This window comes from Taudactylus pleione, unplaced genomic scaffold (genome assembly GCF_031769625.1).
Source record: "Taudactylus pleione unplaced genomic scaffold, aTauple2 ptg000380l, whole genome shotgun sequence".
Lineage (NCBI taxonomy): Eukaryota > Metazoa > Chordata > Amphibia > Anura > Myobatrachidae > Taudactylus > Taudactylus pleione.
In genome coordinates this window covers 2,238,809-2,260,663 of record NW_028284781.1, presented here as the reverse complement: position 1 = coordinate 2,260,663, position 21,855 = coordinate 2,238,809, and the positions used below count along the sequence as shown (strand labels likewise).

At 45.9% G+C, this 21,855-nt stretch overlaps 1 long non-coding RNA gene across 1 annotated transcript; it reads left to right on the top strand.

Moving 5' to 3' along the window:
• The first annotated feature begins 6,255 nt into the window (after window positions 1-6,255).
• On the top strand, window positions 6,256-12,986 carry LOC148507881 (uncharacterized). The gene is made up of 3 exons (XR_015869655.1): window positions 6,256-6,388; window positions 11,788-12,141; window positions 12,890-12,986. It is a non-coding gene; the product is annotated as an uncharacterized LOC148507881 (long non-coding RNA).
• The last annotated feature ends 8,869 nt before the right edge of the window (window positions 12,987-21,855 follow it).

The following is a 21,855-nucleotide window of genomic DNA, read 5'->3' as shown; positions in this document are numbered from 1 at the left end:
TCCTGGGGAATCAGTGGTGCCCTCTAGGGGCCGGCGCTCTGGGCAACTGCCCTGTTAGCCCGCCCCTAGAACCGCCACTGGGGGCGGGCTGCACTGGGTGACACCATCCGAAGGGTTTGACACCAAAATAGCAGAGCTGCTCTGCTATTTTGGTCTCACCCCGTCGGATGGTGTCACCGTGATGCCAGGACGCGGAGAGAGGCAGGGAGAGAATGTGGGCTGCCCCAACAGCTGCAGGAGCACTGGGGAAGCCCACTGTGTGATGAGAACGGGAGGCGGTAACGCACCCAAGATCGGCTCACATAAGGGGTGTCGCTTCACGGGCGAGGTCACGCCCCTTCCTGCGAAGCCACGCCCCTTCCGGGAGCACACGCCTATGGCGCGCAGGAGGACTCAGAGCATCCGCACCAGGTGACACCAAGATAGGTGACGCCTCTGACCACACACACCAACTTGACTACTCATACATACATCAGCACCCTGTCAACAGCAATATAGGGTGGATGTAGTGCACTCCATATCACCATGCTACACCTATGCTCCCCAACAATGCATCTACACCAATAATGCAATAATTGTTACAGGACAAGGGAATAATGCAGTTACAAAACATTACCATAATCACAAACAGGTACCTTACTACAGCCTACCTTTTAATGGAGGCCTGATTGTAGTAGCTGAGATGACGAGGTAACAAGGTTACAAACCTCAATACATTCTTATCAAATCAGAACAACAGTACTACAGGGCTTAATCATCTTCTGCTGCCTCAGGCCTAGTGCCTGCCTTCTAGGGGATCAATGACACCTAACAATGGGTTAATGATGTGGATCCCAAATTAACCCTATAGGGTCTAATGCCCCTTATACCTTGTGGGACTAGTGCCCTCTCTGGCTCAGGCTTATTGTCCGCCTAACAAAGGCCGTCCCTGCTGGTTAGGGCTTAACGCCCACAGTGGCCATGGGCCTAATGCCTGACAATTAAAATAGCATGCAATTGAATGAAAATACAATGCAATTAGATTTACCAGTCCAGTAGTCTTTGGCTGAACTAAGCCTAGTTCATCCACAATTACTATGTGTTCTTCACCCGAGGTGGGTCGACTCCCACGATCTCAGTGCTTCCTGTAGTCTTCACCTTGAGCTGGCAAACTCCCACTGCCACAGCAGTCTTCACCCAGGTAGCAGTGACCAAGGTCCAGGGGAATAACTATGGTGTTTGGCACCCAGGCAAGATGAGAAGTTGGCACCTCACTTATTTATGTGACCTGGGCCTATTGCCCAGGGTCAATTATAGCCTTAGGAGCACGGGCCTAATGCCCGCCTATTTGTGCCACAGGCTTAAGGCCTCATGACCCTTACGTGCCTACTGCCTAACAATCTGATGGTCTAGGGAGGGGTTAATGATGGTAAGGCCTCAAAGAGGGTCTACCTGTCGGGTGGGAGAGGATGCAGTGAGGATCTTCATTCGCTCTTTTACTTCCCAACCACTGCAGTACTCTCCGGTCCTCAGCCGCATTTTTCTGTCGCTGGCCCATTCTGTCCAGTAGTGGCGCTGTCAGAGCTCTTCTCTATTGAGCCCAGTGTCTCCTAGCGTCTTCTGCAGCCGCTGGAGCTCTTCTCTTTTGAGCCCGGTGTCTTCTGGACTCTTCCACGGCCGCTGGAGCTCTTCACCCATTTCCGCCAAATTGACTCTTCCTCCCAGAGACATCTGACGCTTGACGCCACGGGCGTAGCCAGCCATGATGCGGCTTACAACGAATGGCTCACTGTGGCCGATTTCTATTGGCTGCTGGTGCACGCTGTGATTGGCTCAGATTGTCAAAATTGTCACCACTGTGATTGGCTCAAATTGTAATTGTCACCCCTCTTCAATGGCCGGCGGTCAATGAGCTGCACTCAGCTATTAGCTGGCGCCACATGTCAGCCGCTGCTGGGCCTTGACCGGCACTGAAAACAGACATACTGGGCCTGATTCAGAGCCGGACACTCTGACCAGAGCGCTCGCTCTGAATCAGGGCCCTCTTACCTAACATTGGAGCGGCCTCCTGGACGCTCGCATAGCTGTGGGTTACCACCCACAGCTTATGCGAGCGTCCATGATGATGGTCGCGATGGTCAAGACTATCGCGACCATCGGGCTTGCGACAAGACCCTGCGGTAGGGTCTCGGTGCCGCAAGCCCAAGAGTGATTTTGGCTCTATCAGAGCCAAATTCACTCCCTTTGACATCACTAGTGATGTCAGTGGGGCCAGACCCAGACGGTAGGCGTTCCCATGGGAACGCCTCCGTCTGGCAGCCACGCCCCCGGCACTCCCACTCACTATCGACAGCACGCCCCCTTTGGTGCGAGGCCCCGAGCAACGGATTCCCCGTCGCTCGCCGGGTCTCGCGCATGTGCACGACGAAGCTCCCTCCGTAGTGCGCATGCGCCCTTAGGCACCATCGGACACTTATGTGTCCTGCTGGGGATACATCTCACCGGACTGCAGGACTAAGGCGCTGGGATCAGGCATTTGGTCACAGCACTGGCAGTGGCTTAACTAGGGTATATGGAGCCCAGGACAAGTTTAAAAATGGACCCCCCCCTATGTGCGTGTGACAAAAAATGGGCGTGGACACTTAAAAATGGGGAGTGTCAACATGACACACATCCCTATCTCATCACTCTGAACATTTCTTTCTATTCCATATGCACCTTAATGCAGTGCCCCTTATACAGTCCCCCCTTTGCAGTGCCCCCAGTAGTGGTCCCTCTTATGCAGGCCCCCAGTAGTACCCCTTATACAGTACCCCAAGTATACAATGTCCCCAGTAGTGATCCCTCTTATGCAGGCCCTTAGTAGTGCCCCTTATACAGTACCCCTAGTAGTGGTCCCCCTTATGCAGTCACCCATTAGTTCCCATTATACGGTGCCCCCAGTAGTGATCCCCCATATGCAGTGCCCCTTACACAGTTCCCCCTGTCGTAGTCCTTCTTATGCAGCCCGCCATTAGTTCAACTTATACGCTGATCCCCCTATCCAGTAATAGTCCCCAGTGCAGCCCCCCCGATGCAGTGCCCCCAATAGTAGTTACCTCCATACGTTAGTAGTAGTCCCTAGTAGAGGTCACCTCCCCCCCTGATGCAGTACCCCCATTAGACAAACACACAAGTAAAAAAAATAAAAAAAATAACTTGAATCCCCGCTCCTGCTCACACCGCCGTCCGCACCACCGCAGTCCCCCGGGCTGGCGCACTCTGCATTATGGGAGAGACGTCGTGACATCTCTCCCATAACCCACTACAGGAGCTGGAAGGCGGAGCTCATGAGTGAGCTCCAGCCCAGCTCTTGCAGTGGGCCCAGCAGCAGCAGACAATGAGAGTCTGTCTGACTCTCATAGGCTGCTGTAAATGCACTGGCGGCTCTATGGGCTATCCTGAGCCCGCCTCCCACCCTTCGCCTGGCGCTATTAGGTAAGCGCTCGGGGGGAGAGAAGGGGCGTGGCTGTGCAGCACAGGACAGTGCTGGGCGCAGGGAAGCCTAGCGCCGGTCCTGAGTAAATGCTGACCGCACTCAGGAGCTCACTCAGAGCCACTCGCGAGCGCACAGCGATCGCAAGCAGCTCGATCTTTGCGTATGCACTGCGTCCAGCAGGTGCATGTGCGAGACCAGCTGAGCGACTGAAGGTCAGTTGCTACGTGGCTCACAACAAGACGGGACGGCTGTCGATGTTGATTGACAGCTCGCCCTGTTTTGTGGGCAGACAAACGCATGCGTTCCCTTAGGAACGTCTGGCATTTTTAGGAGGGGTTACTGACATCACTAGTGGACTTCCTGCTCTATTAGAGCAGGAAGTACACTCGTGCTTGCGGCAGCTAGACCCAACCCCAGGGTCTCGTCGCAAGCCCGACGGTCATGATAATTATGACTGTCTTCAGCCCGCTCGCACAAGCTGTGGATGGTCACCCACAGCTTTGCGAGCGGCCGGAGATAAAAGAAAAACACCTGCCCACATGCACAGCGAGTGGCCGCCAGCAGCGACCAACTCTGAATGAGCTCCTCACTGCAGTCGACACTACACTGTTTAACTAGGATGGGCCAGTACCGTGGCCAGTGGTGCGGGGGCGTCACCGGCCATGCCCTAGTTACGCTACTGAGCACTGGACATCAGCTCCCCCCCCTGCCGGGCCTGTCAGATGGTGCCCAGGGCAAGGTGCCCCACACGCACCCCCTTATTACGCCACTGCCGGTGTACCAGCTTTCTAAGAGATTCCAGAAACATGCTGAATAGTCTGGGGCTGGTTAATGTGATGGCAGGAGGACACCACGCTAAGTGTATCTCCCTACTATAGTGTTACCCCCTCCTCCCTATAACCAGCCTTGTGCTGGATAATGTGATGGCAGGAGGACACCACGCTAAGTGTGTCTCCCTGCTATAGTGTTACCCCCTTCCTCCCTATAACCAACCTAGTGCTGGTTATCGGAAGAAAAGGTGAACCCCACACAGATTTTTTTTCCTGTATTCAAATACCAGACCATGCTCAGAGGTTTAGGGAAAGACCCCAATTGTCAAATTTGGTGACCAACGCTATTTAACCCTTGAAAAACTACAGGTAATTATTCAAAATTAAGAAACCTGGTGCATGTGCCCACATTACTGCCCTATTTATGCCCAAATCCATGCTGGTCAAGGCAAATGGCAAGTGGGTTATATGTACCAGACCACCCTCTGTGGATTTCAAGTGTAACATCTGATGACCGAAGCTAGTTAACCCCTGCACAACTACAGCTTCTTATTCAAAATGACAAATTCTGGAGCCTGTGCCCGTTTACTGCCCTATTCATGCCAAAATCCTTGTTGGTCAAGGCAAATGACAAGTGGGTCATATGTACCAGACCACCCTCTGTGGGTTTCAAGTGTAACATTTGATGACCGAAGCTAGTTAACCCCTGCACAACTACAGCTTCTTATTCAAAATGACAAATTCTGGAGCCTGTGCCCGTTTACTGCCCTATTCATGCCAAAATCCTTGTTGGTCAAGACAAATGACAAGTGGGTCATATGTACCAGACCACCCTCTGTGGGTTTCAAGTGTAACATTTGATGACCGAAGCTAGTTAACCCCTGCACAACTACAGCTTCTTATTCAAAATGACAAAATGTGGTGCCTGTGCCCGCTTTACTGCCCTATTCATGCCAAAATCCTTGTTGGTCAAGACAAATGACAAGTGGGTCATATGTACCAGACCACCCTCTGTGGGTTTCAAGTGTAACATTTGATGACCGAAGCTAGTTAACCCCTGCACAACTACAGCTTCTTATTCAAAATGACAAAATATAGTGCCTGTGCCCGCTTTACTGCCCTTTTCATGCCCAAATCCTTATTGTGCCAGGAAAATAATAATTGTAGACTGTGTAGGGGACATAATTCTTTGTTTACATAGTGTTAGTTTAGTGATCTAACTTTATTTAAATGTTTTATTGTAACATTTTCTGAATAAGAAGCTGGAAAATGAATAAGAAGTGAATAAGAAGCTGGAGCTTGAATAAGAAATGAATAAGAAGTGAATAAGAAATGAATAAGAAGCTGGCCGAATAAGAAGCCAACTTCAGCCTCGTAATGTATTCTCTATCGTATAGGACGCCTAACCAGAACACTAAAACTACGCTTTTTGGAAAATCACAGGAACATTAGCAAAGGGTTTAAAATCATAGGGGTCTATTTACTAAGCAGTGTTAGGAGCAGGGCCGGTTCTATAATTACGCATGGTACGAGGCCGCGTAGGACGCCACATAGTGAAGGGCGCTGCGGCCGCGACCATGCTGATATATTACTTAAACAGTCAGCAGCAATGCAGACCGTGGGCAGACTGACACAGCTGCCCGGCGGTTGTAATGGGTGGCCGTCCGATTGCTCGTGTGGTGCGACGTCACGTCGCAAGGTCGCAGGCACATAGGCATAGCGTTAATAGGGCTGGGGCGGGAGCGCAGTGGTGGAGAGTTGGACGGGAGCTGCGGGCAGGCGGCTTTTCACAATCCCTGTCAGTGTCTCTCCTGTCCTCCCCCCGCAGGGCAGGCTGATTCATAAACACACTGCCGGCTGCCGAGATAAGAGCTCAGCTCTATGATCGGGCAGCAGGAAACTACTGGAGGGGCTGGAGGGGGGTGTTAGGGTATTCCTCCTCCCTGTACATTTAAAGCTTCATTCAACTTACAAGTAAAAATATTGTTGTTGAGCAACCCCCTCGAGTGGCCCCCAGCAGTGACTGTTTTCAGCATTCCGGCTGAAGCTGCAGTTCTGATGGAGAAAAGTTCGGCAATAAAGAGGAAAACTGCTCCTGCTGCTGCTGATCCTGTGATCCAGTGTATGTACTGTGCTGTGTCATGTGTGTGATTAAATACATGTGAGTATTATGTGTCATATGTAAGCATGTGATTATTAAATACATCCATGTATATTACATTAAACAAATTGAGACATCAGACATCTTAAATGTCATTACTTTTAGTATGCTGCAAGATACTATGGCAAGGGAGGGAGTCAGTGGGTAAGCTGCTTGTCTGACAGCAGCAATGATCACTGGGAAAATACATGAGCTTTATTGCAATTGATATGTTATGTTTACAATATGTCTTTAAAAGCGAGGTATGCTTAAGCTGAGTACACACTACAGCAGTTGTTTCCAACCTCGGTCCTCAAGACACACTAACAGTCCAGGTTTTAGTGATATCCATGCTTGAACACAGATGGTTAAATCAAAATAACTGAAGTACTAATTAAAACACCTGTGCTCAAGCATGGATATCACTAAAACCTGGACTGTCAGTGTGCCTTGAGGACCATGGTTGGGAACCTCTGCACTAGACGATATGTCATCCGATCTGGGCACATCGGGCAATGTGTACCCGATATGTTGCTGATGATGCGCGCTCCCGCATGTCGTCAGCGACATCTTATGCTGGGTACCCAGCTGATGTGTCGTGTGGCAGGACTCGGCAGGGGTCCCGTCATCGGCAAGTGCGTGTACATTTGCCGATACCAGGAGCGACGGCGTGACAGCAGGGGCCAGACTGCATTCCGCAGCATGGCCCTGCTGACGATATCGCCCGTTGGACCTGTATGCCAGCCACACAACACATTGGCTGAGTACACATCGTTAAGTGTGTACCCAGCATAAGTTTGAGTTTCCCGTGTGAAAACTCCAGGGTTCCATGTATGAGACTTCTGAAGTCCTGTTAAGTCTCACCCTAATGTTGCTTTATTTACCTTGAATGCCAGCCAATGCCGCATTAATAAAGTACAAATGCTATCAATACTAAATTTTGTGCACCAGTTGGAGCTGATTTGATTACAGATGAATTTAAATGTGTTGAAAAATAATTTGGACAAACAGGTTTATTCTGAGATTAATTTAGTGTTAAACTAAATAGGGACATAATATGGCACTTTGTCTTTCATGTCATCAATATTATCCTGTCCAAAATGACCTGTAGACACGTTTTTTCTCCTGTGGGATTGGGCCACCGGGAGAATGGGGCACTTGTCGCTGAGTTGTACCCCTCTCTTACCAGTGCCCTACCCCCCACACAGTGACAGCATTGCAGCCATGCTCCGGGCCAGTGGCGTATCTATAATGGGTGCAGTGTGTGCGGGGCACACGGGCTCCCGGGTCCAGGGGGGCCCTGCACCGCACACACTGCACCCATATTTTTTTTAAACTTACCTGTCCGAGGTCCTGCGTCGGGTGTCACTGCTGCTCAGAACACCAGCTGAGCAGCAGTGACACCGCAGCCATTTTCCGGTGTTCTGCCCATGCGCAGTAGACTCCGGGCACACTCTAGTGCCCAGAGTCTACTAATTGCTCTGGTGGCTGGCCAGCCGTGTCAGTCGGGGAGAGAGGAGGGGGCCCCGCACGAGGAGTGCAGACGGGCCCCCTCCTCTCTTAAAACACCCCTGCTCAGGGCACTGCCAATCACTGTGCTGTGCGTGCATCCTCGCTTTAGCAGTGACAGGCAGTCTGCATTGGCTCAGTGTACTAGACACACTGACCACTCTGGGGTGGAGGGGACGGGCATGGTGGCATGTCAAGAGGAATGGCTGCAACACTGCTGACCTGCTCTCTGATATTTACTTACCGCTGTGACTGTAAAGTAAGGAGAGTGATAGAGGAGAGGAGGCGCTGGAGTGTGAGGGAAGGAGCAGGGTAATGGAGGAGAGGAGAGGCTGGAGTGTGAGGGAAGGATCAGGGTAATGGAGGAGAGGAGAGGCTGGAGTGTGAGGGAAGGAGCAGGGTGATGAATGAGACTTCAGCCTAGCATGCCAGGATTTGCATGTGTGCCAACCCTCCCTATTTGTGCATAGCCTGACCAATCATGGGCAACTTTGAGATGCACCCAGTGTAGTGGCACTGTAGCATTGACAGAAATCAGTACAGAGGAGCTTGACGGGAGCAGTCACCAGCACTGTAAGAAGATGCAGGGCACATAGGACAGAGGGTCTGATTCAGAGCCGCTCGCGAGCACACAGCGCTTGCAAGCGGCTCGATGTTGGGCCACTGGTCATGCGCTGCGTCCGGCGTTCGCATACGTGAGCCCCACCGAGCGACTGTACTTCAGTCGCTGCGGGTCTCGCTACAAGACGGGGTGGCTGTCGATGGTGAGTGACAGCTCGAACCGTTTTGTAGGGGGGGTGGCTGCACAAACGCAGGCGTTCCCTTAGGAATGCCTGACGTTTGTGGGAGGACCTACTGACATCACTAGTGATGTCAGTAGTGGATTTCCTGCTCTATTAGAGCAGGGAGTCCACTCGGGCTTGCGGCAGCTGAGACCCTACCCCAGGGTCTCGACCCAAGCCCGATGGTCGCGATAATCGCGACCGTCTCCAGCCCGCTCACACAAGCACAGCTTTGTGAGCAGCCTGGAGACAAAAAAATGAAAAAATACGCCCACAGACCCTGTGAGGTGCCTGCGGCAGCGAGCGGGTCTGAATCAGGGCCAGAGTTTGAAGTTAAGACTAATAATAATAAGTATGATCCTGCACTGGCTTCAAGAGCTGGTGTTTTAGGGTAGATGGGAGTGTGGGCCTGATTCAGAGCTGCTCGTAAGCGACCGCTTGTTCGCTCCGAGCGATGTTCGCACATCTGCGCATGCGTATGGGTCATAATGCGCATGCGCCAACCAGTCAGTGCAGTCGGAAATCGTGTGTTCTCAAAATAGCGAGTGCCTGCTAATTTGAGTGACAGGATGAGGCGTTTGTGGGTGGTAACAGGGAAGGTGCTTGAAAACGGGGAGTGGAGATCCGAACGCAGGCGTGCCAAACTGTCAAAACGGGCGTTTTAAGGGTGTGCATAATTAACAAAGCAGCGTCATCGGCCACGTCACTTGGTTGTCTCTTAGCCTGAACTGTTCGCATGATTTCGGTAGGAAAATCCAACCACAAGCACTGCGAGCAGTTCAGATGCCTTTCGATGTACTCGATTAATCTAATAAATAGCGGAGATGACGTATGATGCGAACAGCCAGGGGGCGTCTTTACAAAATAGCGAGCGCATATTTCGTTCGCTCGCTCAGACATAGAGGTTTTAACAGACCGCTCTATTAAAATATCCGGCCCCTTTTTCTGAACGAGCGAGCGCAAATAGCGTCCGGCTCTGAATCAGGCCCTGTGTGTGTAGGGGTGTGCGAGTCACAGGGCTGTAGGGTTCATTGTATTGTTAGTAAAATGGACACTTATGACCTTAGCCGCTCATATCAGCATTATGTTAATTACTTTTCCAATATTTTATCTAAATCACACAATTATCATACATATAAGGGGCGCTAAAATCTATATTCGCTTACTAAAAAATTTAGGCTTGGGCCGGCCCTGGTTAGGAGACAGAGTGAAAAGTGATAAGAAAGTGATAAGGTGCCAGTCAATCAGCTCCCAACTGTCATTTTTCAAACACATCCTGTGAGATGACAGTTGGGAGCTGATTGGCTGGCACCTTATCACTTTCTTATCACTTTTCACTCTGTCTCCTAACACTGCTTAGTAAACCCCTTAGTGTGTCTAAACACTTTTGTAATGTTCATGATGAAGACCCAAAGCATTTAAAAGTAATAAGAGCTGAATCTATCCCCACCACATAGTAAGGTGGAGATAGAGACATCAGGGGCAAATGGATGTCCAATATGCCTCATATAAAATTACAAAGCATAGTTTATGTAAATGCTTCAGACATAAACACGGCTAAGTATATACATATATATGTATATATATATATATATATATGTATATAAATATTTATGTGGGCACCATTCCGCAACCCATTTGAACATTGGAAGGACAGCAGAATAGATATATGTATTGTGGCAAAGAGGGTTCTTTGCCATGTTCAGCTATAAAGAATGTGACTCATTCCCTGGAACAAAGAGGCTGGATACCTTTAAAACACAGCTGCAGTACATGGGTCTGATTGTGACGCTAAATTAGTCGGCCAGGTGATAGGATGCTGGTAATGTTTAGCTTACTGTCAGGGAGCCATATGCTGGATGTAAATGTACTCATATAACATTTTGCATCAGTAAAAAGCCATCTGACAAGGACAACTGCTGTCAAGTGTGCTTATTTGTAAGGAGAATTTTACAGTATACATTGGTTTATACTATAGCAGGGTTTCCCAAACTCAGGACCTCATTCAGAGTCGGTCGTAGCGGCCGCACGGTCGTAAGATCTACGACTGCAAAATCCGATCGTACGGCAGGTCGATCGTAAACAAAGTGACGCCCATTCGTTAGCACTGCACCTCTTCTAGCTACCGACTGATCTGATCGAACGAACGAGACAATCGTAGTCAGGCGCTGTCAGTCGCTGAATGCTAATTATGTTCTGATGTTTGCGGCCGTATGTGTTGTTTTGATGGTCACATGTCATGTTTACCTGGACTATCAATCAGCTTGTTATTAGCTTGTTGTCAATTATCTAATTAAGATTGTTTAACTCTTGCTGTTCTTTTTAACCAGTTTTTTTTCATGTGTCAATAAACTTTATTGTTTTTTTCGTGGGTGTTTTCTCCGTTCTCTTTTTTTTGCAAAATTTCCAAAACAAAGTAATGTTTATTATCTGTGAATGTACTGTTGCTAATTGTGTTAACTTTAAAAATGCATGTGCATTTTGCGTTAGGATCATTTGCACTCTTATGTTTGCAATTGCACACTGCGTGTTTTATCCAATCAAATCTGACCTTATTTTTCAGGTCACGTGATTAAAGGATTGGCCAATAGTGTTTTTTTTTTAGGAAACTGAGTAAATATTTTAGCCAATCATCTTTATTTTACCCCATGTATATTTCATGTTTTCTGAAAAATCGGCCATTGCCATCATGAGAGCCGCGGCCTTTACCTGTCGGGAATTGATGATCCTCGTTCAGATAATGGACAGGCGGATTACGACCGCCCAGCCTCCAATTTCAAACCGCATAAAGCGGGCGGCCTACGCGGAGGTGAGGCGAGCCCTTCGCAGTGCGGGATACAGGCGCAATATAGTGCAACTAGAGAGGCAGTGGTCGGATCTGCGCCGCCGGTCGCCAGTCCTTTTGCGAAATTTGCGGGCGCGACTACGCAGACGTAAGTATGCGTTTGTATAAATGTTATAATTAGTGGACTGTTAAAAATGTATGTTCCTTTTCCAATTCTTTTAGTAAATGTAAAAAAAACCCTCCTGTATGTTGTTCCTATTGTCCTGAATGTGTAAAGTGTACTTGTATTGTGTAGCTGAAAGTGAAAACTAAACTTATTTTTTTTTAATATCTTTAAATTTTAGAAACACAGCGGAGACAGAGAAGGGCCCGCAGATTTGGAGGCAATGCAGGTCCCAACCTGCAGCCCTCCCCTTCACCTTCCCCATCCGCTCAACCCAGCCCTCCCTCCCCACCACCATACTCCCCCAGTAACCCTCCCTCCCTCTTCCAAACCTCCCCTAGTATTTCTCCCTCCCCTGCCCACTCATCCCAAATCTCCACTCCCGTGCCCGAGTCCTCATCCCAAATATCCCCTCACTTTGATGTTTTCCACTCCATTTCCCCTCCCACCATTCCCCCAACTCCAACTTACTCCCCATTTCCAGCACCATCTCCCGCACCATCTCCATCGGGTGCTTTGTTAGAACGCTCTGATGGTATGTGTTTTGTAATATTTTTTTTTTGTATTTTTTTTTTGGAGTGTTGTTGTTATCCGTATTTTTTTAAACATTTTTGGGCGGTGTGTTTGTTTTCTTTTTTTCAGTATGGGTGTCAAAATCATTGCGCAGTAATGCTGTTATTCAATATTTTGTGCTTATGTTTTGTGCCTGGGCCATTTTTTTTGGGGGGGAGCCCAAAAATGTATGCCATTTGGGGTTTCCAAAATGCTTTTTATTTGGTGTAAAAAATGATTACATTTGGATTAGTATTTTAGATTTAAATAAAACATGTCACAGAACTTGGGAAGGTGATAGGAACCAGACTAACCTTGTTAATGTTGTGTACACTGTGGTTAAAATGTACTAAGATGTAACTTCATTAGGAAAAAGTGATGTTTGCCATAGCAAACAAACACATTGTAGTTTTGGATTATCAAGAACATTCTAGAAGTGAATACGTGCAGTGTGTTTTAAGGATATGGCCATCATGACTTAAGAATACACCTCCCAGTTTTTTTTTTAACATCCTAGGGGTTTTTTGCTTATGCCACATAGTTAGGGTTTCCAATTGTTTTTACACCATAAAGTTTCAACATATTAATAATGTTGTGTGGATGAAACTTTCGAACACACCCTAACATCATTGTGTTTTCACACTTTTTTGGACATTGACTAATGTTTAATGTTCAAATGTTGGACATTTTTTAGATGTTTTTAACCTACAAATACATTTTTCTGTCCACAGATCTAACCAACATCATGGTGGACATTCGGGAGGAGCTGAGACAAACAAGTGGCCATTTGTTGCAGTTTTGGAAAGTGTTGTGATTTTGGTGGAAGAAAAAAATAAATAAATTAGGCACACCTTAAAATACATTTGCTCTAAGTGTAAAAATCAAAATAAATGTAAAAATGATTACCTAAAAAATCGAGAAACAACAGAATCGCGTTTGCCCCCCCCCGACAGCATCACACATTCCTTTGGAGGGCCATCCTCTGGCAAGGGATCCTATGGTTGCATGGGTTCTCGACTCCTTATTGCAATGTTGTGTAAAATCCCACACAGGACCACAATGCGAGAAACCATATCCGGCGAGTACATGAGTGCACCACCAGAGTGATGGAGACACCGGAACCGGCCCTTTAGAAGGCTGATACAGCGCTCCACCACCTGCCTGGTGGCAGTAAACGTGGCATTATATTGAGTTTGTGGCCCTGGTGTGGGAGTCAAATAAGGAGTCAGCAGCCAGGGTCGTGCAAGGATATCCACTGTCACCTGATGGAAATGGGACACCAAAAGATACATAAATTGACCATGAAAACATGTTTATACTATTACTATAGCTACATCCTGGATTAATACTTACCAAGAAGCCACGCATCACCAGCTTGCAGTGTGCTTAATTTTGGCCAAATCCCTGAATGCTGGATCACATACGCATCATGGCTGCAGCCTGGAAATTTGGCATTCAGGGAGAGGATCTGGAGGGAGGCATCACATAGCACCATTACATTTAGCGAATGGAAATGTTTATGGTTCCTATATATTTGTTCCCTGCATGCAGGGGGCTGAAGTACTATGTGAGTGCCATCCACTACCCCTATGACATGTGGAAAGCCTGCAATCTCAAAAAACTTCTGCTTTACCACATCAAGGGCTTCCGTATCCAAAGGCATACTAATAAAATGTGCTATATGATTGAAGAATGCATCTAGCACACGCCTCAGAATCCGTGAAAATGAGGGCTGGGAGAGGCCACCCACCAGCCCCACAGTGGTTTGGAGGGACCCTGAGGCGCAGAAATGTAACACCGCCAACAACTGTGTAAGTGGTGAGATTGCTGTTGGAATGTGAATCTGACTTTCTAGATCATTCTTTATTATTGAAAGAGTGTCTAGGATAATATTTGGAGGCAGGCAATAAGTGGTTACAACCACATTATTAGGCATTCCAAAAAGGGTGACACGTGTTCTATATATCTTGGCCCTTGCACGCCTCCTATGCCTACACCCAGGAGGAGGCTGAGGAAGGTTGGTGGGGGCAACATGTCCACTATTAGCTGGCCCACATCGCTCTGTAAAGTTTAAAAAACAAAAAAAAAGTGTTTTTGAGAATGATTTTTGAATATTTTTCCCAAAATACTTAGCTTAGTAATAATGGTGCATATTCTTACAGGGTCGGGCAGTGCCATCTTCGGGAACCCCTACAGGTGTATTTTGTGTATGGTTTTTTTGGGGGGGAAGAAAAAGAAAATAATATAATTTTTTTTAAAAACCACTATTACTACTATTATTGTTAAAACAAACCTTTTAAATTGGCTAATATTAAATTTTGTAAACTTTATTATTGTTTTTTCCAAAAAATCAAAACTGCATTAGTAAATGTTAAAAAAACAGCAAAAAACACTTCATAATTAAAATAAACAAACTTTTAGGTTTGTAAAAATATACACTTACCTGATTCAAGTACAAACTGGACTGTTAAACACTTTAAAAAAAAAAAAAAAACATGATAAAATTTTTTTGAATAATGTCCTTTTTTGGGGTTTATATAACAAATAATAAAAGAAAACCTTGCAGTAGGCTGGCACACTTACTGGAGTTTTCAAATAATGTTGGATTTTTGATCCTCCAAAAGCACAGCCACCCAAACACACAAAGTAACCGGGATTGGGAAATGTATGCACCAAACAAAATTAGAAATAAAAAACCAACAACCAAAAAAAATTAAAACAAAAACCACCACCCAAAATAAAATAAAAAATAAAAAAACACCACCCAAACAAAAAATAAAATAAAAAAAAACCACCCCAAAAAAAAAACACAAGCACCACTCAAACACACACAAGCACCACTCAAACAATACACACAAGCACCACTCAGACAACACACACAAGCACCACTCAAACAACACACACAAGCACCACTCAAACAACTCCAAACAATGTAAACACTAGCAATCCCTTCCTGCACCACAAATCACTCCAACTACAACCCACAAGTAAGGGAACATTTGGCTTTGCCTTAAATAAGGAAAAAAAAACACAATTATTGAATCATGCAGGCAAGGTGTGCATTGTACTTAGGCAAATAGGGATGCACAGGTAACCAATCCAGGTATGCGCTCACATCTAGCCCAACCCACACAGTGATTACGGAATGCAGGCAAGGTGTGCATTGTACTTAGGCAAATAGGGATGCACAGGTAACCAATCCAGGGATGCGCTCACATCTAGCCAAACCCACGCAGTGATTACGGAATGCAGGCAAGGTGTGCATTGTACTTGGGCAAATAAGGATGCACGGGTAACCAATCCAGGGATGCGCTCAAAATATAGCCCAACCCACGCAGTGATTACGGAATGCAGGCAAGGTGTGCATTGTGCTTGGGCAAATAGGGATGCACGGGTAACCAATCCAGGGATGCGCTCACATCTAGCCCAACCCACGCAGTGATTACGGAATGCAGGCAAAGTGTGCATTGTACTTGGGCAAATAGGGATGCACGGGTAACCAATCCAGGGATGCGCTCACATTTAGCCCAACCCACGCAGTGATTACGGAATGCAGGCAAGGTGTGCATTGTACTTAGGCAAATAGGGATGCATGGGTAACCAATCCAGGGATGCGCTCACATCTATAAAAGTCTGCACAAGCAGTATTCTTCATGCTCTCTCACATGTTTGTAAAATGTCAAGCGAGGAGCATGGTGAGCAAAGGCCAACTGAGGCAGGTAAGTGCGAATCACATTTTGAAAAAAACACAAGAACAGTTCACATTTCCAAAAATATACTTTTTTTATTTTATCTAATTTTAAAAATGTTGTAGGTGCAGGGAATCCAATTCCACCACTAGAGGAGGAGGAGGTGGGACCAAGCAGGCCAAGGCCAAGAAACCCTCCATTTTCACAGATCGAGCTTGAGACTTTGGTGACCATGACAATGGATAACCTTGTCCATGCCCCAAGAAATATGGGGGCTGGAGCCAAAGACAGGATTTGGGAGGAGATATCCAGGGCTGTTAATGCTGTGGGGACAACCCACAGAACCGTGAAAGTCGTTAAAAAACGGTAAGAAAATGATATTGTGAGTGTACTGAAGTCAAAAGCGAGATCTTATTTTAAAAAACACCCTTAAAAAATGCCAAATCACATTGACAGCTGGACCAATTTCAAATACCAGTTGAAGAGGAAGCTACGGAGTAGGGTGGACCATGCTGCGGGGACAGGTGGTGGTCCCATCCCTGAGGAGCTGGCCTTGACGAGGTTGGAGACGTTGGCTCAGGGATGTGTGACGGAAGAGGAGATAGTCGGCGTGTCCACTATGGACACTGACATGGCCGACTTCAACGCTCCACATGTGCAAGAATGTAGATATTTTTAAGACTCAAAAAAGTATAAAGCTAAAACGTGTATGCGTTTTAAAAAAAAAAAAATATATTTTTTTTTTTCCAGACTCAGAGGAGATAGTGCCTGCTCCTGAGGTCAGGTCTGGGTCCAGCACAGATGGAGACTCTGCAGGGGAGGATCCAAGTATTCCATCTGGGGACCCTGTGGAGTCTACTCCAGGGCAACCATCAGACCGAGCAGTGCCTCTCCTCACCAGGTTGGTCTCCCAAACTCAGGAGAACAGATGTGTTCTTCTGAGGATGGAGACCACTCTGGTGAGGGTGGCGGTGGCCCTGGAGACCATTGCTGGGGCCAATACCCAGGAGCAGGCAAAACCACCTGCCATGATAGAGCGAGACTCCCTTCCTCCCAGGACCACCACCTCTGGCAGCCCAACAGCCCCCCCCGCAAGTATGGAGAGCCCTATGCCTAGGCCTGAGGAAATCCCATCTACCTCTGGCCAGGCCAGTCGGCGTGTTGCACGCCAGTCGGCTGTCCGTAGCTTACCTCTTCCTCCGAGCTGGCCCAAACGACGAAAGTAGCCCTGGATATCTCCTCCCTCACCTGTTGTCCAGTCCCCATATTTCTTGTCACCAATGTCTCAAGCTCTTTTTTTTTTTTTTATTTATTCAGAATTGTGTTTTTTTTGTTATTTTTTAATTATATGCAAAAGTTGCCCTAACAATTGTTAGTTAAATTGTGCTGAAAGGCGAATTTCCAAAAAATAAAAAAAAATTATTCCAAAATGTCTATATTTAACTATATCAATGTATACAAGGTTTAAAAAGTATGGTATCTGAAAAGGCTGCTACGCAAAACACAATGCTAGATGTTTAAAAAACTGTTTTAAAAAAAAAGTTTAAAAAGCACAAATAAACATTTGTGTTACGAATTCCCTAATGCACACGCAAGTGAAATCAGTTACAAGGTAATTAGCAGTGTTAAATGCACCAATCTTAGCTGCTTGGTTTGTGTGGTTCCAATTAAAAACATCGCAAGTAACATCGGATTTACGATTGTACTGTTGTGGCTTACGGACGCTTCTTGCCTACCTTAGCCTGGACGATCATCCTGTTCGTAGAGTGACGTTGTCATGCATCTGCAATTCTTGGTCGTACGAAGCAGATAATTTATGCACTCCCCTAAAACGCCTGGAAACGCTGAAGAACGCCTCCGTTTGCAGACCACCACCCCCGTATACTCCCACAAACGGACTTACTGTCAATCAACTTTAGCAATCCACTTCCGTGTCAGAAGCCCTACGACCGACAGTATTTTTCATCGGTAGAGCTCGTACGCACATGTGCACAGCTAGCCGTACGCAGGCGCAGAAAGAAAAACATCGGATGTGTACGACCGTGCGGACGCTACGACCGACTCTGAATGAGGTCCTCGGTCCTTGCAGACCCCTAACAGTGCATGTTTTGAAGATCTCTTTTTTTTCACAAATGTATTAATTGTTGGTCAATTTTAAATTTACAGAACACATGTACTGTTAAGGTGCATACACACTAGACGATATGCTCCCTCAGCGATATCGTCTAGTGTGTCCCCGGCAGGCTGTGCTCAATGTCGTTCATGACATTGAGCACAGCCGCTGAACGATATCATTAGCGATATCGTTCAGCGCCGGGCTCTCTCACCCATTCCCTGACATGCAGCAACCTGACGAGGTCGTCAGGTTGGCCTGCATGTCAGCCCGATGAACGAGGATGACGAACGACCCGCGGGAACGCGCGTCGTCGTCATCGTTCATCTTTTTTGTGTTAAAAATGGACGATAAAGTGGACGACTGAACGATAACGATATCGTTATCGTTCAGTCGTCCACTTTAATCGCCCAGTGTGTACGCACCATTAGGGTTCCTTGAAGACCAAGTTTGGGAAACACTGGTTAATAGTACAGGCTGTTTGTGAAAACTTCTATATCCAACATAGTTATCTCATATAAATTAAATAAGCGGTCAGGAAAAGGTTAAGCATCCCATAATAAAAATACACACATAATATAACCAGTAGGTGACAGAACTGAGCCTGCTAAGCACACATCCCACCTTTTGTTTAGAAGCCTGTCTCTTCTTGCTGGCAACTGCTCTCTGGTCTCCCGCCACGTGTTTACCTATGATTCAAGAAACACTGCTGTCAGGGAGTACTATGGTTGTTTCAGATGAACTTAATGAGACAGAGGAACTTAGGGCCTTATTTAGAGCCGCTCGTAAGCGGACGCTCGTTCGTTCAGACCTATGTTCGCACAACTGCGCATGCGTACGGATTTTAATACGCATGCGCGAACCAGTCAGTGCGGCCGAAAATCGTGTGCTCGCTAAATAGCGAATGCCTGCTATTTTGAGTGACAGAATGAGGCGTATGTGGGTGGTAACAGGGGAAGGTGCTTGAAAACGGGGAGTGGAGATCCGAACGCAGGCGTGCCTAAAGGTCAAAACGGGCGTTTAAAGGGTATGCATAATTACTAAAGCAGCGTCATCGACCACGTCACTTGGTTGTTTTATAGTTAGAACTGCTCGCATGATTGTGGTAGGAAAAACCAACCACAAGAATAGCGAGCAGTTCATACGCCGTCTGATGTACTTGATTAATCTAATATATAGCGGACATGACGTATGATGCGAGCGGCCAGGGGGCGGTTTTTTCAAAATACAGTTCGCATGTTTTGTTCTCTCGTTCAGACATAGAGGCGTGAACAGACCGCAAAGAGCGAACGGTTAATTTAAATAGCCAGCCCCTTTTTCTGGACGAGCGAGCGCAAATAGTGTCCGGCTCTGAATCAGGCCCTTAATACCATTGTCTAATATTGTTTTGGATGTAGCGTTCATTTTTAGAACTTCCAAGTCTCTAGTCTTTCTTCTGCTGTGTTTTATAAAGCTTTATATGTGCAAATTAAATCTAAAAAAAGAACACGTCTATGGATCCTATTTACAATATTATTTGGTTACAATGCATTTTAAATATAATGTTGCCCTTTAACCAAAGAATGATCTGTATTACTATGTTCATATATATGACTATAAGACCCAGTTCATACTTGGGATGCATAAGTGTTGTGTTGTGGTTGTTCCAATAAGACAGATCTACTTATGTATATTATAATACAAGGCTATTTCCATTTTATTTTTATTTAAATATGTATATTAATGTTTCAAACACCTAAGGAAGTCATAGTTCCCATTTGCTGCTAATAAAGAGCAGTAAGGGGTAAATTTACTAAGCTTCGGTTTTGCGTCGATTTAAAATCTGATAAAAACTGAAAGCTATAGGCGACTTTGTGTCTAAAAAATGTATTTATTACCGTTTGGTTTTAAAATGACACTGATGTCGGTCGTTTTTGTCATCAATTTTGATATTTCTGATGAAAATAAACAACAAAACATAGACTACAAATAGACCAACACTTCCTGGTGGTTTTCTGTAGGGTAAAACATACCACATGCAGAGAAGTTTGGTGAGTGTTACTGCAATATCTGAAAATAATCTTGTTATTTTCTGTGTAGTCTTGTCTGAGTTTAACGTTTGTCTTATTTTTTGTCTGGTGTAATTCTTATTTTCCATCTTGTCAGTGTATACTTTTGTGGTCCTTTGGTGTGTTTGTAAAGAGTGTTGTGTTAGTGTAAACTATATTTTTCAGTGTTTGTCTTGTCTGTCTTCTTTGAGTTATTGTTATTCGTTTGGATGGAGGGGGAGAAGAGTAGGAGCAGAGAGGACACACACGCACAAACCCTGAGGACCCTTCCCAGCCTCACTTGTTTAAAGGAAAAAATAATGTACACTTATTTGCTGAGATTAAGTTTAAATTTCAGCATACTTACCATTAAAATGTTTATTTGTATGTTTATTTAATTGTTCTGTGAAAAATGTTTTAACATAAGAAAACAATACATCAAATGTGGTATACTGGTTTTATGCAATGTATCACACAATAGATTTCAACAGGCACAGTAAAACCTATTCTGACAAATGTTTAATTTTTTTTTTTTTTACCAATATCCAGTGTAGATATCCATCATGCACCTATCATATATGAGGTGACATTACTGTACTTTTAGTTTTGCACTAACAAACCTCAAAGTAAACTCAAACACGCCTGTCAGTTGGTAGTCTATTATTTGGGCAGGTTCTGATGATTAGTAACTATGCTCTACTGACTCGAATCTCCAACTGTCTCTCTGCCATTTCTTCCTGGATGTCCCAGCAATTTCTCAATCTTAATGTCTAAGACTGAGCTGATCGTCTTCCCACCCTCCCACATAACCTCATTTCCCACTATTTCTATATCAATAGATGGCATAACTATCTCATCTAGTCCCAAAGTGCATTGTCTTGGAGTCATCCTGGACTCTTCCCTCTTCTTCAAACCACAAATTCAGAACCTCTCACAGTCCTGTCTTTTCCATCTCAGGAATATTTCCAAGATCAGACCCTTTCTCACCCAGGATGCCACCAAAACTCTCATACATTCACTGGTCATCTCCAGATTGGACTACTGTAACCTTCTCCTATTTGGCCTTCCCAATTCCCATCTCTCTCCTCTCCAGTCTGTCCTCAATGCTGCTGCTCGGCTCATTTTTCTCTCCAAACGCTCCACATCTGCCTCCCCTCTCCTACAAGCCTTCCACTGGCTCCCCTTCCCTTTCAGAATCCAATTCAAGGTTCTCACACTCACTTATAAAGCCCTCACCCATTCCTCTCCCATTTACATTTCTGATCTCATCTCCCTTCACTCTTCTGTCCGCCCTCTTCGTTCACTTAATACATGCCGCCTTTCATGCCAACTGATTACTTCCTCCCACTCCCACCTCCAAGATTTTACCTGTGCTGCTCCCCACCTTTGGAACTCCCTCCCTCTCCCCATCAGACTCTGCACCTCTCTACAATCATTCAAACAAGCTCTTAAGACCCACTACTTCATTAAAGCCTTCCAGCTCATTCTTACTTGCTGCTACATCTTCCTTTCTCCCCGCCTACCCCATCTGTGTCACTCCTGTTCGTCTGCCCCTCCCTTTTAGAATGTAAGCTCTTTCTACCCTCTTGTGCTTCTCCCTACTGTATTTTCATTTCTCTCTTACTCCCCACTAGGGCAACTAACACTTGGCTGCTTATGTGGGTGTAAAGGGCGCTAATATATAGCTATGTTTATTATCCATGTCCTGCATTGTATTGTAAGTCACTGGTTACTTATTTGTTCATATACTATTTAAGGCACTGCGGAACACTTGTGGCACCATATAAATAAATGAATAATAATAATAATGTGGTTTGTATACTTTTAGCTGGTCCAATGATCGAAATGCAGAAAAGAAAAATTGCTTA